General features: G+C 41.8%; 1 protein-coding gene and 1 long non-coding RNA gene across 36 annotated transcripts in view; one reads left to right on the top strand and one right to left on the bottom strand.

The window, feature by feature from the left end:
• The window catches only part of TENM3 (teneurin transmembrane protein 3), a 2,220,601-nt gene that overhangs the window by 1,617,204 nt on the left and 579,315 nt on the right, over positions 1-24,082 (bottom strand). The gene's annotated exons all lie outside the window — the stretch shown is intronic.
• On the top strand, positions 770-18,214 carry LOC142071772 (uncharacterized). Its single transcript, XR_012667965.1, has 2 exons — positions 770-1,149; positions 15,924-18,214. It is a non-coding gene; the product is annotated as an uncharacterized LOC142071772 (long non-coding RNA).

The raw sequence follows: 24,082 nt of genomic DNA, 5'->3' as shown, positions 1-24,082 counted from the left end.
GTAACATAAACAAGACGACTAAACTGTGTATGCCTTGGAAATGCAAAGTTAGTTTTATTTGGAAAAAAAACACACACTCCCACAAACCCTGAGAAGTATGGAAATGGTCATCTAAGGTCAATTAATCTTACTTATGGACCCTGTACAAGTGCTAGCCTCTGCACTTCATTGTTGTTTTACACAATTCATCTAAGCACCACATACATGCAGACAGACATTTAATATTTGTGAGGAATTATGGTTAAGTCTCTGCACTGGGACTCAGGAGATTTGTCTGCAATTCCTGGCTCGGCTCCTCCAGACACTATGTGACCTTGGGCAAGGTCATACAAATTTTTTAGTTTCTCATCTGTAAGAATTAGGACAACGCTGTTCTATATCTATCCCACTTGTCTGTCTCAGTTTAGCCTGTAAGCACCTTATTATATGGGCATAGCAGTTAGCACAACAGTATTCAGGTCTATCTGGGGGCTCCAGATAAACCAAACAGCAGCAACATTCAGCACACCCTCATTGGATCCCGATTACTTAGTGTGTTCCTTTTCTACCTCCTTTCCTCTTTTTAGTCCCTATCTGCTACTAGATGCTGAGCATGGGGGTCATTATTCCCACGCTTACTCCAGAGTTGTTCCTCTTTCTTTCTGTTTGCTCTGTCTTCAGCACGCCCTTGTGAGTGCTAGCCACAACTTGCTTCCTGATTAAAGAGGGGCTCCTCAGCAGAGGGCAGGACTTCAGGGGGAGGGGAAAAGGGGAGGGGAAGGAGAAAGGGACCTAATGGGTGTCAAACTCTTTGTAATTAAAATGAAAAGAGAGCCCAAGACTGATAATTTACGTATACTTTTTAAAAGGGGGGGGAGGGAAGAGTCAGTCATAAAACTGTTCCAGACAAGCTTTAAAAGGCTAGACGGTTAAAAGGAGTTCTTTTGAAAAATGTCTCTCTTGTATATTTCAAAGCTCCAGAGTGTGTCAGCCAAGATTGCTTCTGTTGTAACAACCGGATATCCAGTGTTACGGTTACAATAATAATCTGGAACTGGGAGTGAGAAAAAGCAATACTTCATCTTTGAAACAAATCAACAAGGGATACAGAAAAAAAAAAGATCAGCTGTTGGAAAACTAAAACTGGAATCTCAGAGAATATTTCCTTCGGTAATGTACATTTTGTTTTCTAGCGATGGGGTGTCTGAAGCAAACTTCCTTGGTAAGAGGACAGGGGGAGGGGAAAAAAAAGAAGATTGTAGTTGCCTAATCTTGTGAGTTTTCCAGTGGATTTTAACTAATTATTCATAGAAACGCAAACATATTTATGAGATTATGATTTGTGATTTCAATTGCTCTGTCCTTAAACTTATATTTATAGCTAACACTTTAATTCACACTTTCTTCTTTAAACCATTTCCCCTACCCAGCTTCCTCTTCCCGCTGTAATATTTCTCGGTCAAGAGGCTCTTACCAGACTGAGGCACCAACTCATTCTGCAGATTAAGTCTCTGCACACAAATCACTTCGGGCTGTAATTCCTAACTTCCTGCAATCATCAACACATACAGTACTAAGACAAATGTGAGCAGTGCTCTTAAGGCAGAAAAGCAGAAATTAAGGTTGCTAGCGGCTCTTTACTCAAGGTGGTCAGGAATGAACAATTTACATATAATTAGCTCATTTCATCTAGGATCTACCAAAGGATCTTAAAATATTTTACAACCTTAGACAGGTAAGAGGTTAGGGGAAGATTATGCAAACTTCAGTTCTTTGGGGCGACCTGGGGCCTTCTTTTTTCCAGCCCCTCATGTTGTTGCTAAAGACAAGTATGAGCATAATTAGAAGAACATTCTGTGTATACATTGAAGAATTGTGGATGTTTGAGGGAACTATGGGTTTAAATTACAATGGAACATTGCTTTGCTAATTGTTAGACAATGGAACAATGCTGCTAATCACTGACAGTCTGATAGACCAAAGGGGTGAGCTTTTCTGAGGCATGGGGCTGTTACTGGAGGCAGTGAGTAGGCAGGAAAAAATGCCATTTTCATGCATAGACAAGTCCAGGGAAATGAGGAAGGAGTAGAAAGAGCGAGATGTAGGTTGGAAACAGGGTGAGAGGGAAGTAGAGAGAGAGAGAAAGAGAGAAGGATTGGAGGAAACTGGGGAAAAAAGATATGGGAAGGAACTGGCAAGATAGGAGAGAGGAAGGAGGAAATTTGAAGGCTGAAAAAGAAAGCCGGTGACCAAATGGGGCAGAAGAAAAGGAGAAAAGTAGCAGAATAGTTAGAAAAAATAGAAAAATATGGAAAGCAAACCCAACAGAAACAGAAAGAGATGGAAGGGGGGGATGCTGGCTGAAGTCCATTGTAAGTATAATAAGCCTGTCAGGGCACGGTAAGAGGTGAGAGAAAGGATTAAGGGAAGCAAAACAGTGGATATATTGTGAACAGAACTCCAATCCAAAAAGGGAGGAGACCTCTGGGTGGAACACTCCACAGGCACGCAGCAAAGCTCTCTCAACTAGGGAACCCTGCCTTTGGAACTCACTCCCTCTCATGGTTTGCTGGGGTCCAAGTCAAACAAGCTTTGGAGCCTCTCTCTTCCCTCCTTTGCCCACATAAAAATAAAAAAACTATGCCACATTATTGAAGAGAACCATAGACATATAGAACAAACCAAAACCTTTGGAACGAACATGATGATTGCAAACCACCACTCTGTTTATGTTTCTTGTAGGTTATATCTCTTTCCCCCACCCTGCAACTGTCTTGTCTATTTGCAAAATCTTATTCTTTGTTTGACCACATAGGATCCTAGTCTTCACTGGGACTTCTATGCACTCTAGGAATAATTATTAATAGCCACATGCAACATTTTCATTTTTAAGTTCAAATGCTGTGTTTTTTTTGTTAAATGAATTCAGGAATATCATATACATTATTAGTTGACACTCACCAGCTACACTTTTTCAGAAACTGATTAAATGGAAAAAATAATGAGAAGTACAGAATATTCCTAAATAATTTGAAATTATTCTGAATTATGAGCCTAAAGGTAGCAGGGAAAGTTGAAGCTCATATAGTAAAATCTATTGCAGAGACCCATTTGTTTATGAAGACATGGGAAGGATGTTGCTGAAGGCAATTGCTGTAGGTGTGATTTATCCAGGGGCCTGGGGAACTTGGCTCATTATGGTTAGGTACCACACATGTGTTTAATAACTAGAATGTTACTAATGATTAACCTCAGCTAAAAGTTTTAGTTTTTCTTGAGATATTCATACACAAAGTGTCTCAAAAAGCTGAAAATGATTTTTTTATTCTCTAACAAGTCAAAGTAGTTGAATGGTATTTCCCCAAGTTTTCCAAAACAAACAAAAATCCCACTTTGGCCCAAACCAAAACCTAGAAAGTTTCATGTACATATTTGAGAGAGTTGTGAGCAATTTAAAATAGGAGTTACACTAAAAGAATGTTCCCAATACATAAAGAATGTGGTCTTACTTACTGCTACATTACACGGTGTTTAGGTAAGCCTCAGTTTCCATCCTTCTGGCTCTGGGGTATTCACATATTACCCACTGAAGTTCCCAAATACACTCTCCCCTCCTGGGGTCTGGGTTATTAACAGGCAAGTTATTTTCCAGTACTTTCATAGGAAATTCCCCCACAGATGTCTCACTAAGATCTGTGAAAAATCTTTTCACCCTTCTTGAGTACAGAGATCCACAATAGTTCCAGGCAGTTCTAGCCTCCTCACTAGCTTCTGACCAAACTCCACTCAGGTTTCTTCAATAGACTCTTGCCAGGAGACACCTAACAACCACAGCTGTGCCTATTCAGGGCTCCCATTGGGAGAACTCCCTTCTCTCAGAGTCACATTGCCCCAGTGGATTGGTTTTATTATCCTGTTGCTTTTCCCAGCAGCCCTTGACTCAGCCTATCATTACATGATCCCAGGGAACTACAAGTCCCAGAATGCCTCGCCAGAAAGGGGCCAAGGTCCTGTGATAGACAAGCTAGCCCTGCACCTGCCCTTAAAGGGCAGTATGCTTTGTTATATAACATTAAGGACACCATTTATTACTCACCAATAACACAAAGTAAGATTCACTATAATGGTCACAGCAATACTACATAGAAACTTGGGATTAGAAGAGAAGACACACAGGTGAAGAATTCAGTTAAAATGCATGGAGAATTTAAATCAAGCACCATATAATGCCTAGTTTGAAATGTGGGCAGACACTGAGACTAAACCCCTATTTTTACAAAATGGACCATGGAATCTGCAGAGACCACACATGGACCAGGCCCTTAGTTTTACAACATATTCAAAACAATGGCATGCTCTAGAAGCACAATGCCACTAGAACCATGCTGGGCCTCCAGCTTCGTATTGACATGGGGGAAGATTGCCACCTAATGAATCACTATGTGCCACCTGCAGCCTTGAGGTGTCCTAACAACAACTGATTTGGCGCAGAATTGCAGCCAATTTAGTCTGCAATAATTTCTTCTGAAGCTGAGAGTAGCATTTCCAAAACACCTGCAAACACCGTAAGGCTAGCCAGTAATGCTACTAAAGTCATTGTCAACATTGGTTGCTTGTGAAAATGAGCCACTCATCTACCAAATGTACCTCCTTTTGATTTCCAGTGCTCTCTCCTGCCACTCTGAACTATTTATCTCTCTCTTCTTTTGATCTCTGCCAATTCGGATGATCAAATTACTTTAACAAGGAGTAAAACTTTCAGTACAAATCCGTCAAAAAGTCTGACGCTTGATTTTGAGAGTGCATCTGATTTCTATTTTTTAGCCTTCACATTCTTTTAAACTCTAGCCTTACTCTTTATGTGCACAAGTTATACAGAAGACAATATGGAATCCTTATTCATTCAAGCAAAAAATATTCACTTTATCTGTAATTGATCATCTGTTTAGGTTCCAGTTAGAAAGTTATTGCAATTCACACCAGCAATTAAAAATTCCTTTGGAAAAGAAATGAAAATGTCAGTGTCTGAATCATAATTGTATGTACCACAAGAAATAAAATTGTTCTGTTCCTTGATCCAGAATAATTACATGTTACTATATCACAAAACAAATTATTTTGGTTTTGTCAAGCAGCAAGTTATACATCAACAATATACAGGGTACATTATGGAAATACAATCTATGTTGGAGAAATATACACAGTACATACTGTATGTACTGTTTACTATAACTGTTGTACTTCTCTTTGAATACCACCATAAAAAAATCAATGGAGACTACAAATACTATGTATTTTGTACATCTCATATTTTATTTCCCACATAGTCATAACAGATTTTGGACACTATTTACAAATACTGTGCTTGTCTTGAATGAACTTCTTTTTTATTGTGTGTGTGGGGAGTGGATATAAGCATCTGATGGGCTATGTAATCTTACATTCAAAAGCAGATGGCACTAAATCTTTCTTTTTATCCAAGGCTGTAACGTGAAAAACATTCAGGTCTATTGTAGGTGCTCCAGCTCTGGAGTACCCATGGGGAAAAATATTGGCTGCTCAACACCCACCAGCAGTCCTGTGGATCAGCGCCTCACCACCCTGCCCCCAGTGCCTCCTGCCCGCCACAGATCAGCTGTTCAGTGGCGAGCAGGAGAGGCTGTGGGGTGTGGGGGGAGGCAGGATGGGTGGGATCAGGAAGAGGCAGGGTGGGAGCAGAGACTTGGGGAAAGGTGTGGAGTGGGGGTGGGACCTGGAGCAGAGCAGGGGTCGAGTACCCCCCAGGGAACTGAGGGAGTTGGCACCTATGGCTAGAAGGTTCAAATTTCTTATGCTGCTAGACCTGTCTGGAGACATCCTCTCATTGTCTTAACCTTACCAAACAAGATATATTGTTGCCCCAAAAATGATTAAAAAATAATTCTGAGGCTATGAAAGCTAGAGGTATCTCCTTCCAGTTCTGAGCAGTTGATAGAATTAACCAACTCTGCCTTCACAGAAATATTCATTTACAGCAGAAAGAACAAATGCAGGAAATATACTCAGGTAAGGCAATACATGCCTTACCACCATGATAAGACATGACACAACTGACACTATTCAGTGACCTGCTTTCGATCCCAAACAATAGCTTGGACTCACATCTATGTAATTAATTTTCCCCCTTACTGCTGTTTTACTATTGATAAGCATTTATTTTTTCCTCCTCTCCAAATGCACACTATATCCCTGGTGATAATACAGACAGTTATATCTTAGCATTTGAAATGGATTTCTTGCTATATATATCTATAGTAGGTATAGAGGGTATTGTATTCACACAATGTGCTACATGTCAATTTTTTTCAAAAGTAGACATCGCTGTTCCAACATGTAAGCCAACTGTGGGTGACAATTTATTTTAAATTAAGAAATAGAAAAAAAACTGTTCATAATAAAATGTGTGCATGACACCTAGTATTTCACTATTTCTTTGGAATCAAGAATCTAGACACAGCTCCTCTCACCAAGTAAGAGCCAGGAACAGCATGTTTTAATGGCAGAGTATGAGAAAACTATTTGAAAAGTGTCTTCTGATGTTGCCAGAACTCTTATACTCTAAAAATGACTGTCTCAACAGACACTTAGTACTGTTGACGTCATTGTACACTTTCAATCAGTTGGTCAACTGCCACTTGGCCTAATCTTCAAATGGGCCAAAATGTGAAAAATGAAACCCTAATGTTAAGCTCCTTTGGGAGTCATTTTCAAACATACCTTATGGTTTTAGGAGCACGCGCTTTCGGACTTATGCTCCTAAAACCCTTAGGCACTTCTGAAAATCCCCCCTCCCACCTCCATATTTAAGCATTTTCCTGATTTTCCTATAAACTGACATCCAGAAACACCCCTTGATCTAACCTAAGGCCAACAGGAATAGGTGTGTGTTTAGCACTTTTGATAATAAGGTAAGTGCCTAAATCAGGCGTGAACAGTCGGGCCCTAATTTTGAAAATCTTGGTTATAGAAAGAAAATGACTATTTTTCAGTTACAGTCCCACAATCTTACTTTTCCAGCTACTCTGCAGGACAGAAGTGCCATTTTTCCACAAACTCAAAGTTGTTCCCTGGAACTCATGGAGTGCAGGCAAAGTGTCAGGATTCCAAGATGTATCAAGTGATGTGAGGCTTGGTACAGGAAATCATTAAGGCAATGTCACTACTGGAAACTTTGCTGGTATAGCAATATCTGCTAAGGGTGTGATTTTGTGTATGTGTGACATTTTTGTACTGGCAAAAGCCCTAGTGTAGGTGTGATTATACTAGCAGAAAAGTGCTCTGATAAAAGAGCTTACTTCGCCCAAGGAACCAGCGAAAATATTCTGACTAAGCTACTCCAGCAAAAGCAGTTTTTTGCTGTACAAGCATCATCTATACATACACCCCCAATTGCTATATTGACAAAACTTTTCTAGTGCAGAGGCGGCTTCAATACCCAGAGGAATGCTTTTATAATGGAGATTTCAAGGGGCCCTACAAGGGATTCTACACTTTGCCAAACTTCTGTTTTTAAGCTAGAAGGATGACTCAGAGAAAACAAAAGCAAAGTCATAGTCAGAAAGGTCTCTTCCTCAAGGGTTAGTGTTCATTACATGAAAAGGCAGTAATTTAACTCTCAGAAAACTAAACAAATTCCACACATGGCAGTTCATTCCCATCCTGTGGCCCCTAAATTTGGAGCCCTACCTTCCTAACCACATTCTTGCCACTCTATCTCCCAAGCAACTACTCTAGAAGCATTTCCACTGAGCAAATGTGCAGGGAGAGAGATACTAAGCTAGAATTAACCCTTTCTTCACCACAGACTATGTAGTATCCCTTCACCTTGCCATAGGGGAAAAATGGGGAAACAAATGACAGTTATGAAGCAACTTCTGAGCACTGGCTTTGTACATTTAAAGGAAGTGGAAATGACAATTTGCATGCCTGATCTTAATTTAAGCAACAGGTAATTCTATCCTGCAGCTAAGATCTGCTTGATGCAGCAGAGTAGGGTACCATAAGGAAGCTGGTTATGGTTCCTAATCTCTACCTAGAACATAAAAATGGGCATACTGGGTCAGACCAAAGGTCCATCAAGCCCAGTATCCTGTCTACCAACAGTTGCCAATGCCAGGTGCCCCAGAGGGAGTGAACCTAACAGATAATGATCAAGTGATCTCTCTCCTGCCATCCATCTGCACCCTCTAACAAACAGAGGCTAGGACACCATTCCTTACCCATCCTGGCTAATAACCATTAATGGACTTAACCTCCATGAGGAGAGCTGGCTGTATTTTAAAGAATCCTTATTGAGGTTACAGGGACAAACCATCCTGATGTGTAGAAAGAATAGTAAATATGGCAGGCGACCAGCTTGGCTTAACAGTGAAATCCTTGCTGATCTTAAACACAAAAAAGAAGCTTACAAGAAATGCAAGATTGGACAAATGACCAGGGGTCAGTATAAAAATATTGCTCAGGCATGCAGGAGTGAAATCAGGAAGGCCAAATCACACCTGGAGTTGCAGCTAGCAAGAGATGTTAAGAGTAACAAGAAGGGTTTCTTCAGGTATGTTAACAACAAGAAGAAAGTCAAGGAAAGTGTGGGCCCCTTACTGAATGAGGGAGGCAACCTAGTGACAGAGGATGTGGAAAAAGCTTTGTACTCAATGCTTTTTTTGCCTCTGTCTTCACGAACAAGGTCAGCTCCCAGACTACTGCACTGCGCAGCACAGCATGGGGAGGAGGTGACCAGCTCTCTGTGGAGAAAGAACTGGTTCAGGACTATATAGAAAATCTGGACATGCACAAGTCCATGGGGCCAGATGCATTGCATCCGAGAGTGCTAAAGGAGTTGGCGGATGTGATTGCAGAGCCATTGGCCATTATCTTTGAAAACTCATGGCGATCGGGGGAAGTCCCGGACGACTGGAAAAAGGCTAATGTAGTGCCCATCTTTAAAAAAGAGAAGAATGAGGATCTGGAGAACTACAGGCCAGTCAGCCTCACCTCAATCCCCGGAAAACTCATGGAGCAGGTCCTCAAGGAATCAATTCTGAAGCACTTAGATGAGAGGAAAGTGATCAGGAACAGTCAGCATGGATTCACCAAGGGCAAGTCATGCCTGACTGATCTAATTGCCTTCTGTGATGAGATAACTGGCTCTGTGGATGAAGGGAAAGCAGTGGACGTGTTGTTCCTTGACTTTAGCAAAGCTTTTGACACTGTCTCCCACAGTATTCTTGCCAGCAAGTTAAAGAAGTATGGGCTGGATGAATGGACTATAAGGTGGATAGAAAGCTGGCTAGATTGTTGGGCTCAACGGGTAGTGATCAATGGCTCCATGTCTAGCTGGCAGCCGGTATCAAGCGGAGTGCCCCAAGGGTCGGTCCTGGGGCCGGTTTTGTTCAATATCTTCATAAATGATCTGGAGGATGGTGTGGATTGCACCCTCAGCAAGTTTGCAGATGACACTAAACTGGGAGGAGAGGTAGATATGCTGGAGGGTAGGGATAGGATACAGAGGGCCTAGACAAATTGGAGGATTGGGCCAAAAGAAATCTGATGAGGTTCAACAAGGACAAGTGCAGAGTCCTGCACTTAGGACAGAAGAATCCAATGCACCGTTACAGACTAGGGACCGAATGGCTAGGCAGCAGTTCTGCAGAAAAGGATTTAGGGGTTAGAGTGGACGAGAAGCTGGATATGAGTCAACAGTGTGCCCTTGTTGCCAAGAAGGCCAATGGCATTTTGGGATGTATAAGTAGGGGCATTGCCAGCAGATCGAGGGACGTGATCATTCCCCTCTATTCGACACTGGTGAAGCTTCATCTGGAGCACTGTGTCCAGTTTTGGGCCCCACACTACAAGAAAGATGTGGAAAAATTGGAAAGAGTCCAGCGGAGGGCAACAAAAATGATTAGGGGACTGGAACACATGACTTATGAGGAGAGGCTGAGGGAACTGGGGATGTTTAGTCTACGGAAGAGAAGAATGAGGGGGGATTTGATAGCTGCTTTCAACTACCTGAAAGGGGGTTCCAAAGAGGATGGCTCTAGACTGTTCTCAGTGGTAGCAGATGACAGAACAAGGAGTAATGGTCTCAAGTTGCACTTGGGGAGATTTAGGTTGGATATTAGGAAAAACTTTTTCACTAGGAGGGTGGTGAAACATTGGAATGCGTTAGGGAGGTGGTGGAGTCTCCTTCCTTAGACATTTTTAAGGTCAGGGTTGACAAAGCCCTGGCTGGGATGATTTAATTGGGGATCGGTCCTGCTTTGAGCAGGGGGTTGGACTAGATGACCTCCTGAGGTCCCTTCCTACCCTGATATTCTATGATTATATGATTCTATGAATTTATAATTTATTTTAAACCCTCTTATAGTCCTAGCCTTCACCACCTCCTCAGGCAAGGAGTTCCACTGGTTGACTGTACGCTGAGTGAAGAAGAACTTCCTTTTATTTGTTTTAAACCTGCTGCCCATTAATTTCATTTGGTGGCCCCTAGTTCTTATATTATGGGAACAAGTAAATAACTTTTCCTTAGTCACTTTCTCCACACCACTCATGATTTTATATACCTCTATCATATCCCCCATTAGTCTCCTCTTTTCCAAGATGAAAAGTCCTAGACTCTTTAATCTCTCCTCATATGGGACCTGTTCCAAACCCCTAATCATTTTAGTTGCTCTTTTCTGAATCTTTTCTAATGTCAATATATCTTTTTTGAGATGAGGGGACCACATCTGTATGCAGTATTCAAGATGTGAGTGTACCATGGATTTATATGAGGGCAATAAGATATTCTCCATCTTATTCTCTGTCCCTTTTTCAATGATTCCTAATATCCCGTTTGCTTTTTTGACTGCCGCTGCACACCACGTGGACGTCTTCAGAGAACTATCCACGATGACTCCAAGATCTTTCTCCTGGTTAGTTGTAGCTAAATTAGTCCCCATCATATTGTATGTATAGTTGGGGTTATTTTTTCCAATGCGCATTACTTTACATTTATCCACATTAAATTTCATTTGCCATTTTGTTGCCCAATCACTTAGTTTTGTGAGATCTTTTTGAAGTTCTTCACAGTCTGCTTTGGTCTTAACTATCTTGAGCATTTTAAATGCTGCCCAAAATAGTTTGTAAGTACAGTCCTTGGTCAGTATCCATTCCAGTAAGTTCTTGCTTTTGTTGCAGAGTGCTCAGTCTTTTACTCACTTTTCGTTCTGGCAGTCAGTAATGAAGAAGGAAGGTCAGATCTACAGTAATTCTACTTTTGCTGATCTTTAGCGTTTTCCAGGATGACAAATTCCATTCCCATTTACTGCCTCTATAGAAACTACTTTTTAAAAAATCTGGAGACTTATGCAGCCACACAAATAACATGAACATAACTTTGAAAAATAAATGACACCTGTTTAGTGGTTCACAAAGCTATATGTTTCATGTAACACAGTTTTGGAGACAGGAGACTGAAGTTTATTTCCTAATGTTCTCAGTAAGGTTAGTGATTGTGTGTGCACTAACATCACTTCCTACATCTGACAAGAAAAGCTCTCTTTACAATGAGTGATTGTGGCAAGGAATAGAAGTTTTCAGACTGAAAATATGCATTAGCACTGAGCTAGCAAAGTGGTGGTCTGACTGATGTCAGAAATGTGCTGATGTTGCCACTCTTGAGGTTTAAAAGAGGTTTTTAAAATGGCATAATTGTCGACCAATAGTAATTAATGCCCACTTTCTAATCACACACTGATCCTAAAAGAAATAATATAATTTGATGTTTCAGTTTATAAAACAAATGGAGAGATCAATTCAAGTTACATAATTTTGCTTCAGTTCATCATGTGGAGACACTGATGACATTCCGATCAAATCCCTTCTCTTCCACCTCCGACCATAATCATTTAAAAATAATAATAATAATTTAAATTTTATTTCATAGTTTCTGAAAATAAAGCCAACAGACAAGGAAGACAAAATAGAAAAGTATCAGAAAAAAGAAAGGTTTCAGAGTAACAGCCGTGTTAGTCTGTATTCGCAAAAATAAAAGGAGTACTTGTAGCACCTTAGAGACTAACCAATTTATTTGAGCATGAGCTTTCGTGAGCTACAGCTCACTTCATCGGATGCATACCGTGGAAAGTACAGAAGACGTTTTTATACACACAAACCATGAAAAAATGGGTGATTATCACTACAAAAGGTTTTCTCTCCCCCCACCCCACTCTCCTGCTGGTAATAGCTCTATCACTAATAATAATAGTGATAATAATAATAATAATAATAATAAGCTAATAATTAGTGATAGAGCTATTACCAGCAGGAGAGTGGGGTGGGGGGAGAGAAAACCTTTTGTAGTGATAATCACCCATTTTTTCATGGTTTGTGTGTATAAAAACGTCTTCTGTACTTTCCACGGTATGCATCCGATGAAGTGAGCTGTAGCTCACGAAAGCTCATGCTCAAATAAATTGGTTAGTCTCTAAGGTGCTACAAGTACTCCTTTTCTTTTTGAGAAAAAAGAAAGATATACTTCCTCTGATATTGCAGAATTCATAATGAGTGAACACTTATGGCACAAATTCTAGATGCAGCATATAGCATGCATAAATAAAATATGCACTAGAGAGGTCAGTCTTGGCTTGCAGCCTGCAGCTGCTCCATGACCACTCTTGAATCTTCAGCTGTTGTGCCTTCCTATGAGGGGATGGTTTACAGACCCAGCAGCACCATTCCTCTCGCCAAAGCCTCTCTCTTCAGATCTTTGTTCTTTGACACACAGGGCATGCAGACAGGCTCCAAACGTTCCCAGCCCAGTCCCCCTCCCCAACCTTAGTGGAACTGTACCAATTCTGCACTGTTTAAGGCCCACTGGGAGGCAGAATTTGTCCTGATATAATAATGAGTATGATTTGAAATGATACTATATAACTTAGCCCTGGTCTACACTACAGGGTTAGGTTGAATTTAGCCATGTTAGGTCGATTTAAAAATGATTGCGTCCACACAACCAACCCCATTCTGTCGGCCTAAAGGACTCTTAAAATTGACTTCTGTACTCCTCCCTGACGAGGGGAGTAGCACTAAAATCGACCTTGCTGGGTCGAATTTGCGGTCGTGCAGACACAAATTGACGGTATTGGCCTCTGGGAGCTATCCCAGAGTGCTCCATTGTGACCACTCTGGACAGATCTTTGAACTCCGATGCACTAGCCAGATACACAGGAAAAACCCCGGGAATTTTTGAATTTCATTTCCTGTTTGGTCAGCATGGCGAACTAAGCAGCACTCATAGAATCATAGAATATCAGGGTTGGAAGGGACCTCAGGAGGTCATCTAGTTCGACCCCCTACTCAAAGCAGGACCGATTCCCAATTAAATCATCCCAGCCAGGGCTTTTCCAAGCCTGACCTTAAAAATGTCTAAGGAAGGAGATTCCACCACCTCCCTAACACATTCCAGTGTTTCACCACCCTCCTAGTGAAAAAGTTTTTCCTGATATCCAACCTAAATTTCCCCCACTGCAACTTGAGACCATTACTCCTTGTCCTGTCATCCGCTACCACTGAGAATAGTCTAGATCCATCCCCTTTGGAACCACCTTTCAGGTAGTTGAAAGCAGCTATCAAATCCCCCCTCATTCTTCTCTTCTGTAGACTAAACAATCCCAGTTCCCTCAGCCTCTCCTCGTAAGTCATGTGTTCCAGTCCCCTAATCATTTTTGTTGCCCCCCGCTGGACTCTTTCCAATTTTTCCACATCCTTCATGTAGTGTGGGGCCCAAAACTGGACACAGTGCTCCAGATGAAGCTTCACCAGTGTCGAATAGAGGGGAATGATCACGTCCCTCGATCTGCTGGCAATGCCCCTACTTATACATCCCAAAATGCCATTGGCCTTCTTGGCAACAAGGGCACACTGTTGACTCATATCTAGCTTCTCGTCCATTGTAATCCCACTGCCCAGTCTGGGAGCTGACCTTGTTCGTGAAGACAGAGGCAAAAAAAGTATTGAGTACATTAGCTTTTTCCACATCCTCTGTCACTAGATTGCCTCCCTCATTCAGTAAGGGGCCCACACTTTCCTTGACTTTCTTCTTGTTGTTAACATACCTGAAGAAACCCTTCTTGTTACTCTTAACATCTCTTGCTAGCTGCAACTCCAGGTGTGATTTGGCCTTCCTGATTTCACTCCTGCATGCCTGAGCAATATTTTTATACTGACCCCTGGTCATTTGTCCAATCTTCCACTTCTTGTAAGCTTCTTTTCTGTGTTTAAGATCAGCAAGAATTTCACTGTTAAGCCAAGCTGGTCGCCTGCCATATTTACTATTCTTTCTACACATCAGGATGGTTTGTCCCTGTAACCTCAATAAGGATTCTTTAAAATAAAGTCAGCTCTCCTGGACTCATTTCCCCCTCATGTTATTCTCCCAGGGGATCTTGCTCAGCAGCACAGGTGACCATGCAGTCACCCCAGAATCGTAAACAAGCTCCAGCATGGACCAAAAGCGAGACACTAGACCTGATTGCTGTATGGGGAGAAGAATCTGTGCAGGCCGAATTCTGATCAAAAAGAAGAAATGCAAATACATATGCCAAAATCTCACAGGGTATGTTGGAGAGAGGCTACAACAGGGACACACAGCAGTGCCATGTGAAAGTTAAGGAGCTCAGGCAAGCCTACCAAAAGACAAAGGAGGCAAGTGGTTGCTCCGGGTCAGAACCCCATACATGCCGCTTCTATGATCAGCTGCATGGCATTCTAGCGGGGGAGCCTACCACTATCTCACCACACCTGCAAGGGGGGAGTCTCACGCAACAGGGAGGAGGATTTTGTGGATGAGGAAGAGGAGGAGGAGGAGAGTGCGCAGCAGGCAAGTGGTGAATCCGTTCTCCCTGGCAGCCAGGACCTTTTCATCACCCTGGAGCCAATACCCCCCCAAGTTGGGATTCCCAACCCTGAATCTGGAGAAGTCACCTCTGATGAGTGCACATTTGTAACTACAGTACAGGGTTTAAAAGCAATTGTGTTTAGTGTTTGATTTGCCCTGAAGAATTGGGATGCATTCGCAGCCAGTACAGCTTCTGGAAAAGTCTGTTCACATGTCTGGGGATGGAGCAGGAATCCTCCAGGGACATCTCCATGAAGCTTTCCTGGAGGTACTCTGAAAGCCTTTGCAGAAGGTTTCTGGGGAGGGCTGCCTTATTTCGTCCTCCATGGTAGGACACTTTACCACGCCAAGCCAGTAGCAAGTATTCTGGAATCATTGCAGCACAAAGCATGGCAGCGAATGGTCCTGGGTTTTGGTCGCATTCAAGCAACATTCGGTCTATATCTTTCTGTGTTAGCCTCAATAGACTGATATCACTCATCGTCACCTGGTTGAAATAGGGGAATTTTTGTAAGGGAACTGTAAAAGGACCCCGTTCATGCTGGGTTGTTTGCGCTTGGCTAAAAGGGATCATCCCAGAGAATAGCCATGTGGCAGCGGAGAGAGGTTAAGGGATCATCCTGGAGCATAGCCACGCAGAGGGCTGGTGGGAGGTGTGTGCTGCACATCCACCCGAAACCTACAGCTCCTCCTTTTAAATGTGAAACCCAACCCATTCCTTGTTCTGGGAAAGGAGGGTGCTGCAGTTTGAAAACATTCCCACATGTTATGAAGGTGTAAGAAGCCAACTCTGCATACCAAAAGGCTTACTATGGCTGCCTGGATACCGAATTCTGTTGCCCAGCCATGTGTGTTTGATGGGTCACCATACCGGCAGGTGCTCAATATAAAAGGCAAAATGCGACCTTGTACCTAAAGCACATGTGCTGTCTGCTGTGAATTGCTTGGTTCACTGTGAAAGAGTCTCCCTTTTGTTTTCAGAAATGCATCATCTTAAATTTTACTCTCCCTTTTTATCTCCCTCCAGATGCAAATGTTTCAATGCTCCCCATTTCATCTCCATCCCTGAGGTTATCGCAGATTAGAAGGCGAGAAAACTGCACTCACGATGACATGTTTGCTGAGCTCACGGAGTCCTCTCGCACTGATAGGGTCCAGCTGAATGCATGGAGGCATTCAGTGGCACAAGCCAGGAAAGAATTAAGTGAGTGCGAAGAGTGGAGGCGGGATGCGATGCTTAGGCTAATGGGGAAGCAAACGGACATGAAGCAAATGATGAAGCATCTGTTGGGGAAGCAAAAGGACATGATGAAGTGTCTGTTGCAGCTGCAGGAAAGCCAACAAGAGCACAGACCCCCACTGCATCCACTGTATAACCGCATGCCCTCCTCCCCAAGTTCCATTTCCGCCTCACCCAGACGCCCAAGAACGCGGGGAGTGGGGAGCCTCCAGGCACCCAGCCACTCCACTCCAGAGTAAGGGGGAGACATTTATGGCGGGGTGGGAAGTTGAGGCAAATCGCCTGGCAATTAGAATTAAAATAAACAAAGGGGGCGGGTTTGCATCAGGAAGAAACACACACAACTGTCACATTGTAGCCTGGCCAGTCATGAAACTGGTTTTCAAAGCCTCTCTGATGCACAGCACGCCTAGCTGTGCTCTTCTAATTGCCTCAACTTCCCACCCCGCCATAAATGTCTCCCCCTTACTCTCACAGATATTATGGAGCACACAGCAAGCAGCAATAACTATGGGAATGTTGGTTGCGCTGAAGGCTGACCTAGTCAGCAAACAGTGCCAGCGAGCTTTTAAATATCCAAAGGCACATTCTACCACCATTCTGCACTTGCTCAGCCTATAGTTGAACTGCTCCTTACTACTGTCTAGGCTGCCTCTGTATGGCTTCATGAGACATGGAAGCAAGGGGTAGGCTGGGTCCCCAAGGACACCTATTGGCATTTCAACATCCACAATGGTAATTTTATGGTCTGGGAAGTAAGTCCCTTCTTGCAGCTGCTCGAACAGCTTGGTGTTCCTAAATATGCAAGCGTCGTGCAACTTTCCCGGCCATCCCACATTGGTGTCGGTGAAATGTCCCTTGTGATCCACCAGCACTTGCAAAACCATTGAGAAGTACCTGTTGCGGTTTATGTACTGGTTTGCAAGGTGGTCCGGTGCCAAGACGGAAATATGCATTCCATCTGTCTCCCCACCACAGTTAGGGAACCCCATTGCAGCAAAGCCATCCAGTATGACCTGCGCATTTCCCAGAGTCACTACCCTCGATAACAGAACGTCAATGATTGCACTGGCTACTTGAATCACAGCAACCCCCACAGTAGACTTGCCCACTCCAAATTGATTCCCAATTGATTGGTAGCAGTCAGGTGTTGCAAGCTTCCCCTGGGCTATAGCCACTCACTTCCCAACTGTCAGGGCAGCTCTCAACTTGATATTCCTGTGCTTCAGGATTGGGGAAAGCAACTCACAGAGTTCCAGGAAAGTGGCCTTATGCATGTGAAAGCTTCGCAGCCACTGTGAATCATCTCATACCTGCAACACTCTGTGGTCCCACCAGTCTGTGCTTGTTTGCCTGGCCCAGAATCGGCATTCCACTGTATCAACCAGCCCCACTGCCGCCATGATGTCCCAATTGCCACAGCCCGTGCTTTCAGGAACATCTGTGTCCATGTCCTTGTCAAAACCCTCTTCGTGCTGACGTCTCTTAGCCCGGTTCTGCATATAGTTCAGGATAATATGCGAGGTGTTTACAATGCTCACAACAGCAGTGGTGACAGTGAGCTGAGAGGGGTCCATGCTTGCCATGGTATGGCATCTGCATGGGTAACCCAGGAAAAAAGGCGCAAAACGATTGTCTGCCATTGCTTTCATGGAGGGAGGGGCGACTGACAACTTGTACCCAAAACCACTCGTGACAATGTTTTTGCCCCATCAGGCATTGGGCACTTAACCCAGAATTCCAATGGGCAGTGGAGACTGCGGGAACTGTGGGATAGCTACCCACAGTGCACCGCTCTGTAAGTCGATGTTAGCCCTGGTAGTGAGGACGCCCACCGCTGACTTAATGCGCTTAGTGGGGACATACGCAATCAAGTGTATAAAATTGATTTCTAAAAATCTACTTCTATACGACCTGATTTTGTAGTGTAGACAAACCCATGAATGCAGCAAGTAATCCAGTGGTTATTTTAGTAAGTGCTTTGCTTGCTTTTATTCAACGGAAGAGTAAATAGTCTTCTTTAACCTGTATAAATATGCAAATTAAAGCTGCCTTTGGCAGAGTTATATAAGGAAAAATGTTCCCTTTGTTTTATTTAAACATAAAAGTACAAACTTTATGTTCAGCTGGGAATACTTAGTACTGTGTTAAAACTTTACCTGTTTTTCCTTGTAAAATCTACAGAAATATTTTCAGTCCTCACTGGGAGAAAAGATTTAATGAATAGCAACTTTTGTTAATTGGGAAAAACTTGTTCTAGGTATTTTACTTAGAGTAAACTCTTGGAAAAGAATTAGACACATGAATACTTTTAAACATGGTCCTCAATTTTTTTTTTTTTTTTTGTAGTTGATGGCAACAGGAAGGACATTCAGCACGATAGCACACTCAGTTCCATTGATCACTCCCCTAAACCAGTTGGCAGTACTGTACTTTAACTATATGACCTTTGAAATGTGAACAGCGTAGTTCATGATTTATGCCCACTGTTTTAATCCTGTTCACAAGGTATGAGACGCTTGTTTTTAACTAAACAATAGACTGCACTTGATCTGACTCCCAATATCTCGAAAGAAACTTTTATGAGTAAGGTCTATGAAAGTTTGTACAAAGCCTTTCTGCTGAGCAATATCATCTTAAAAACAAACCCAAATTTTCTATTTTCTTAATTGGTTCTCAGAAAACTCCTGCAGTGTTTTCAGGGAAATTCAAGCAATCAAAAAGATTGAGTGTCAGTATTCTCTTTATAGATGTGAATTAGGTACTTCAGCAAGATGCCAGAGTAATAGTTCTGTGAGTGTGAAGAAATCTATTTGTCTGTATTATATCAAGAATAGTGGTAGTGGAAGCCCCTGCAAGATATCCCAACAGTATGACTGTCAAAGAGACACCCCATGATGAACCTTCAATGCCGAGGACAAATGGGCACTTTTGTCCCACACTGAAACTAGGAGCTTTCTTACTAAAGGCAGGAGGTCAGGATGCATCTTCCCAAAATCCTGTCTTGGCCTCCCAAGACCACTTCCTCTATCTCAACACTTGGGATCCCTCTGCGAGTGCAGCCCAGAGTGGGTGTGATGAATCAATCACTGGGGCTCCTTTGCTCCTCCAAAACAAAACAAACTGTAGCCTTTTTCCATGCTGAAACAAAGAAAGCACAGTTCTCATCCCTTCCTGCTTCAAGGTATAATGAAAGCCTTTTTGAGCAAGCTTATAGAAAGACCAGACTTATGGAGTTCCTTCACCTCTTCAAAAGTAAAGCCAAACAGAGAAAACAGAAAGCTAACCTAGTCTTTCACTGTCTTGTTTAATGGTGTGAAACAAAACCCGCTCACTGTCTAGACAGCTTGGAGTGCCTCCTGTGATGCGTCCCTGGAGTACTCAGGGTTGACCTCACTGCCCTTGGAATGAGGCAGCCTTGTCTGTGCCTGCTATGGATTAGCTCCCCGAATTCCACCTTCCAGGCCTCGCTCTCTCTGTACAGGCAGTGATAGGCACACACCAGTCCTGAATTCTCAGAGCATTCCCAGCAGTGCCCAGCCCCTTATCCACTGAACACTCAAAAAATTATCAGGCCCACTGTTCCTAAAGTAAGAGAACAGTTCAGCATGTAAGATTCAGCTCAGGACCACCACCTGACTTAACACCACAGCTTTTAGATATATTTATAGTGAAAACAAGCATAAATTTATGATCAAAGATTCAAGATTCAAGTAACGGTGAGTAAGAATACTGGAAACAAATAGTTACATGTAAAACAAAATCATAACACAGTTTCTAGACACTAAACTTAACAGACAGGTTAACCTCCTGTTTACCTTACCCAAATTTCTCTTCAGCATTTTTCTGCCAAGTCTTGCAGTGACTTATTTTTCATGAAGCAAATGGCTGCCTTTTTACTTTCTTAGAAGGATGCCTGGATGTTTTCTCTTCCTCTCCCTCCCCGCAAATACAGTCCAGCAAACCTTTGATGTACACCCACCAGATAAGGATTTTCCTACCCTGCTCTCTCTCTCTCTGTTGTTAGTTCCTCTGTCTGAAGTTCTTAGTATTGTTCTTTTACATTCAGTGATGATGTGAAGCCATTGTGAATGAGACAATATTCAATTTAGATGCGAACAGAACAGATAGATGAATGCACATCTCATCTGACAAAAAACCTGGTTTTCACCTTTGCTGGTGACCAATACCTACAGACCTTTAAGAACATATTTTCAGTATGTATACATAACTCCTTATATAGTATTTGCACATGCATTTCAAAATGTATGACCAGAATGAAACTGGCTTTTTTTCAAGACCTCACAAGATAATCTTTGCTAAACTAGAACGTACATACCAGACCTGTGGGAAGCCTGTAACCCCTCTACTCCCTTTCATCTGACATTAAAAGGTTCTTGGGTTATACCCATCCATGCCCAGCAACCCCCTGAGCTGGCTTTCCCTACTTTAATATATTCCAAAAAGGATAATAGGCTCGAGCTGTAAGAACCCATGAACCTAGAACCATGGTCTGGGGGTGGGGGGTTGAGACAGGTGCTGCTTCTTCATCACCACCAGGGATCCAGGCAGGGGCCACCAACAGGAAATGAGAGGCTAAGCCTTGCAGGAAGTCCCACCTTAAGTGGCATGAATGTCAGCTCTCTGTGATTCCCTGATTAGCTAGCACTCCCCATATCAACAAGGAAGCCATTTCAGGGAGTTATCTGAGCAATTCAAAATTCTGATGTTCTTCAGTCTTAGACCCCACTTGCCATTCCTCACTGTGACTCGCCTTGATCCCAGACTCCTAGCTCTTGACACTGATCCTGGTTTAGTGTCTCTGGCTTAAGACCATTGCTGACCTTTGTGAAAGACAGTGGTCTGTCCAGACCCTGATTCTCACCTCACACTGTCAATTTGGTAACAGACTCTGACTTTATGGCTTTGACCTGGCCTGGCCATGGATTGATCTCTGACTTTCGGCCCTGATACTGAGCAGTTCACTCCATGTCCATAGGCCACCCATGTCCTGGCCCTAACACCAGCTGTTTCTTGGCCTTGTCTATGAACCCTCATCTGGCCAATTAGTATTGAAAGCTTTCTGCCTCAGTCCCCACCAGCCCACCTCAGGATGCAGAAAGGTGGTATATTCAAGTCATATAACCTAAGAATGAATGGTAGCAACACTAAGGGTGAAAATATGATTCAGTCTCCATGCTCATACAATCTTTGGCCTCTCAGATTGCCATCAGGGACATCATATTAAAGCCAATTGTGGAGGAACACTTGTCTGCTTGGAACTGGATTGAGGCCACCAACTCAGTCAAATAGGCCCATAATCTAAAGGATGGTGTCTTATTTTTATGAACAAGATACAAACCAAGAGATAAAAAAGAAACACTATTAACAAATATCATAACAAAAATTAAGGAATGAAATTAACTTTGACCAATGGACAATTAAATACTGTATTGCATCTGATAAGCAGAGCAGCAGGATATTCTTCTTTGGATTCTAAATACAATATAGGGACATACGCATTCCGGGCTCCCTACCTAAGTCTATACTTGGAGAAAGCTATTCACCATTCTCCTTCCCTAGGAATAAAATTCCACCCTTAGATCTAGCCTTCATTGCTTTAAAGGGGAAGATTCTGGAAAAAATCAACCATACAGCGACATCGGTAACACAGTACTTCTCTATACTTGGAAATAACTGTTGGCAAATAATGACGATTAAATTGTTACCACTTATGCCCACCACATAACATAAATGTAACTCCTCCACTTCACTATAATTTTTAAATGTCTGATTGCTGTAAGAAGTTGTCAGCTTCATTTCTTTAAAAAGGAAATATATATATCAACTCACTCCAGCACAGACACAGGTCGAGAATGAGTGGCCACCCGACATATTCATGCATGCAATGGGTGACCAGTCAACCATTTCTTCCTGTCTACAGGATGTACCATACAGACATGTGAGAGATCCAAAGAATGATAGAACAAAGAGAAAGAAAAGAAAGGTAGAGAACAGTGAGAGGAAGAAGATAATAAGAGAAGCAAAAAAAAATCTACAAAGGTAGGGGGAAATAGAAATAAAAGCAGAGATGAAAAAATATGCAGAGAAAATGAAGCAAAACAAAACTCAAGTAAAGAGAATAAGAAACAAAAGAAAGATGAAAGAACAGATAATATAAATTACGATTGGAGAATGTAAAAAATAAAGGAATAACACACAGTACATATACTAATGAAAATAATGAAAGAGATGGAGGAAGTGGCCAGGGATAAGTTTGGAAGATGACAGATGCAAGAAATAATATTACTAAATTTTTAAAGTAGGACGATTCTTAAAAAATAAAATCATGACAACTTGAGGCTCAGTCCTGGAAATAATTGCCAGAAGCTTATTGGTTCTTCCACCCCTAATGTTCAGTTATTCTATTTTGATAGTTTCTCCCAGACTGAACAGATGATACAGTACTTCAGTAGCCAATAAAAGTAATATATAGCTAAAAATAAGCTATCTTGAAAGGAGAACAGGAAATGCTGAAGCAATTACTATAATGACTCATCATTAAAATTATCCTTCTTTTGTAAAGTGGTCATAGCTGCACACAGTTTATGATTATCTTAAAGTAGCCAGACTTAAAAAGAAAGGGCAAAAGTATTTTTGTTTAAGAATCCAATTGAATGTTCATTGTGCCTTTTACCATTAGCCCTTTCCTTCTCCAAAAGGATTATTTCCTCCTTTGTCACCTCAGATCTCATCTACAGTGTAGATTCACTGATTCCAATCAGACAAAAAACTCACAATGAAGTGAATTATAAGTGTTATGAACAAAGGCCCCCAGTGAAAATTGCAGATAATATCCCTAAGGCTTTTGAGATACAGCATGGCAGATAATTGCTTCATATTGCTTAATTTGGAAACATTAACATAATGGAATACAATCAATAGCCTCTAATAATTACAGCAAAACCACATAATTCCCACAAGTAAACATGTGCTTTATGTGGTATACAAGTTGCTATCCTGTAAAATGCATAATTACATTCTCTGTAAAGCAATTCATCAGAAAACACAACTATCTTGTTATACTCTTGAGGACATTTCAAAATTCATTTTACAATACTAGCAACACCAAAGTTTAAAACAAGTTCCAAAAAGAAACTGTCATAAATATCAGCAGGTATGTGAAAGATATAGACAAACTTCAAAAGAGGAAAAATAATTGCTAAATGTGGTTCCAGAATATAAGCAACACTAATGGGATGAAACTAAGAAAAGGAACATTTTGGCTAAATACTAGGTAAAATTTTAGGCTAATAGATTGTGGTGAAGTCTCCCAAGTAAAACAGAGATAGTCCCATTACTTGAGTCATTTAAATTAGAGCTGTTAAAGCTCTAGAAACATATTATTGGGTACAATCCTACATTGGCAAGGGTATGTAATAGACAAGCTACTAACTTCTCCCCATCCTCTATCTCTAAATTCTTTGTTTTTGTGATACTCTGCTCACAAATTCTGAAGTCATCCCTAACTGTAAATATGCTATGGATTTATGGTTTCTTCTAGGACAACAAACATTTGTACACAGTAAATATTAGGTATGTAAAAATCCAAAAGTATTTTAATGAAATTTTTAATTAGGATCTGAGTGCATTAGATTTTGGATAACCAAAATATAATATAAAAGAAGTGTATCTGAAGTCTTTTTAAAAGAAGTATTTGTCATTAGTAAATAAACTTCCAATTCACCAAAAGGTAAAATGCAACTAAAAACTAAGAGCTCTCTTTTACCTCTAATGTGTGAGCAGAGCTCTTTATTTTAACCTCTAATGCAGTGGTTCCCAAACTGAGTTTCATGAACCCCTGGGGGTTCATGAAATGTTACAGGGGATTCTCAGAAAAAAAATTCCCTAATGGTGGACAGAACTGTCCCTGGGGATCCCGGGCA

This window comes from Caretta caretta, chromosome 4 (assembly GCF_965140235.1).
Source record: "Caretta caretta isolate rCarCar2 chromosome 4, rCarCar1.hap1, whole genome shotgun sequence".
Lineage (NCBI taxonomy): Eukaryota > Metazoa > Chordata > Testudines > Cheloniidae > Caretta > Caretta caretta.
Note: the sequence above shows the minus strand (reverse complement) of the source record. Positions and strands in the feature narration are given on the sequence as shown.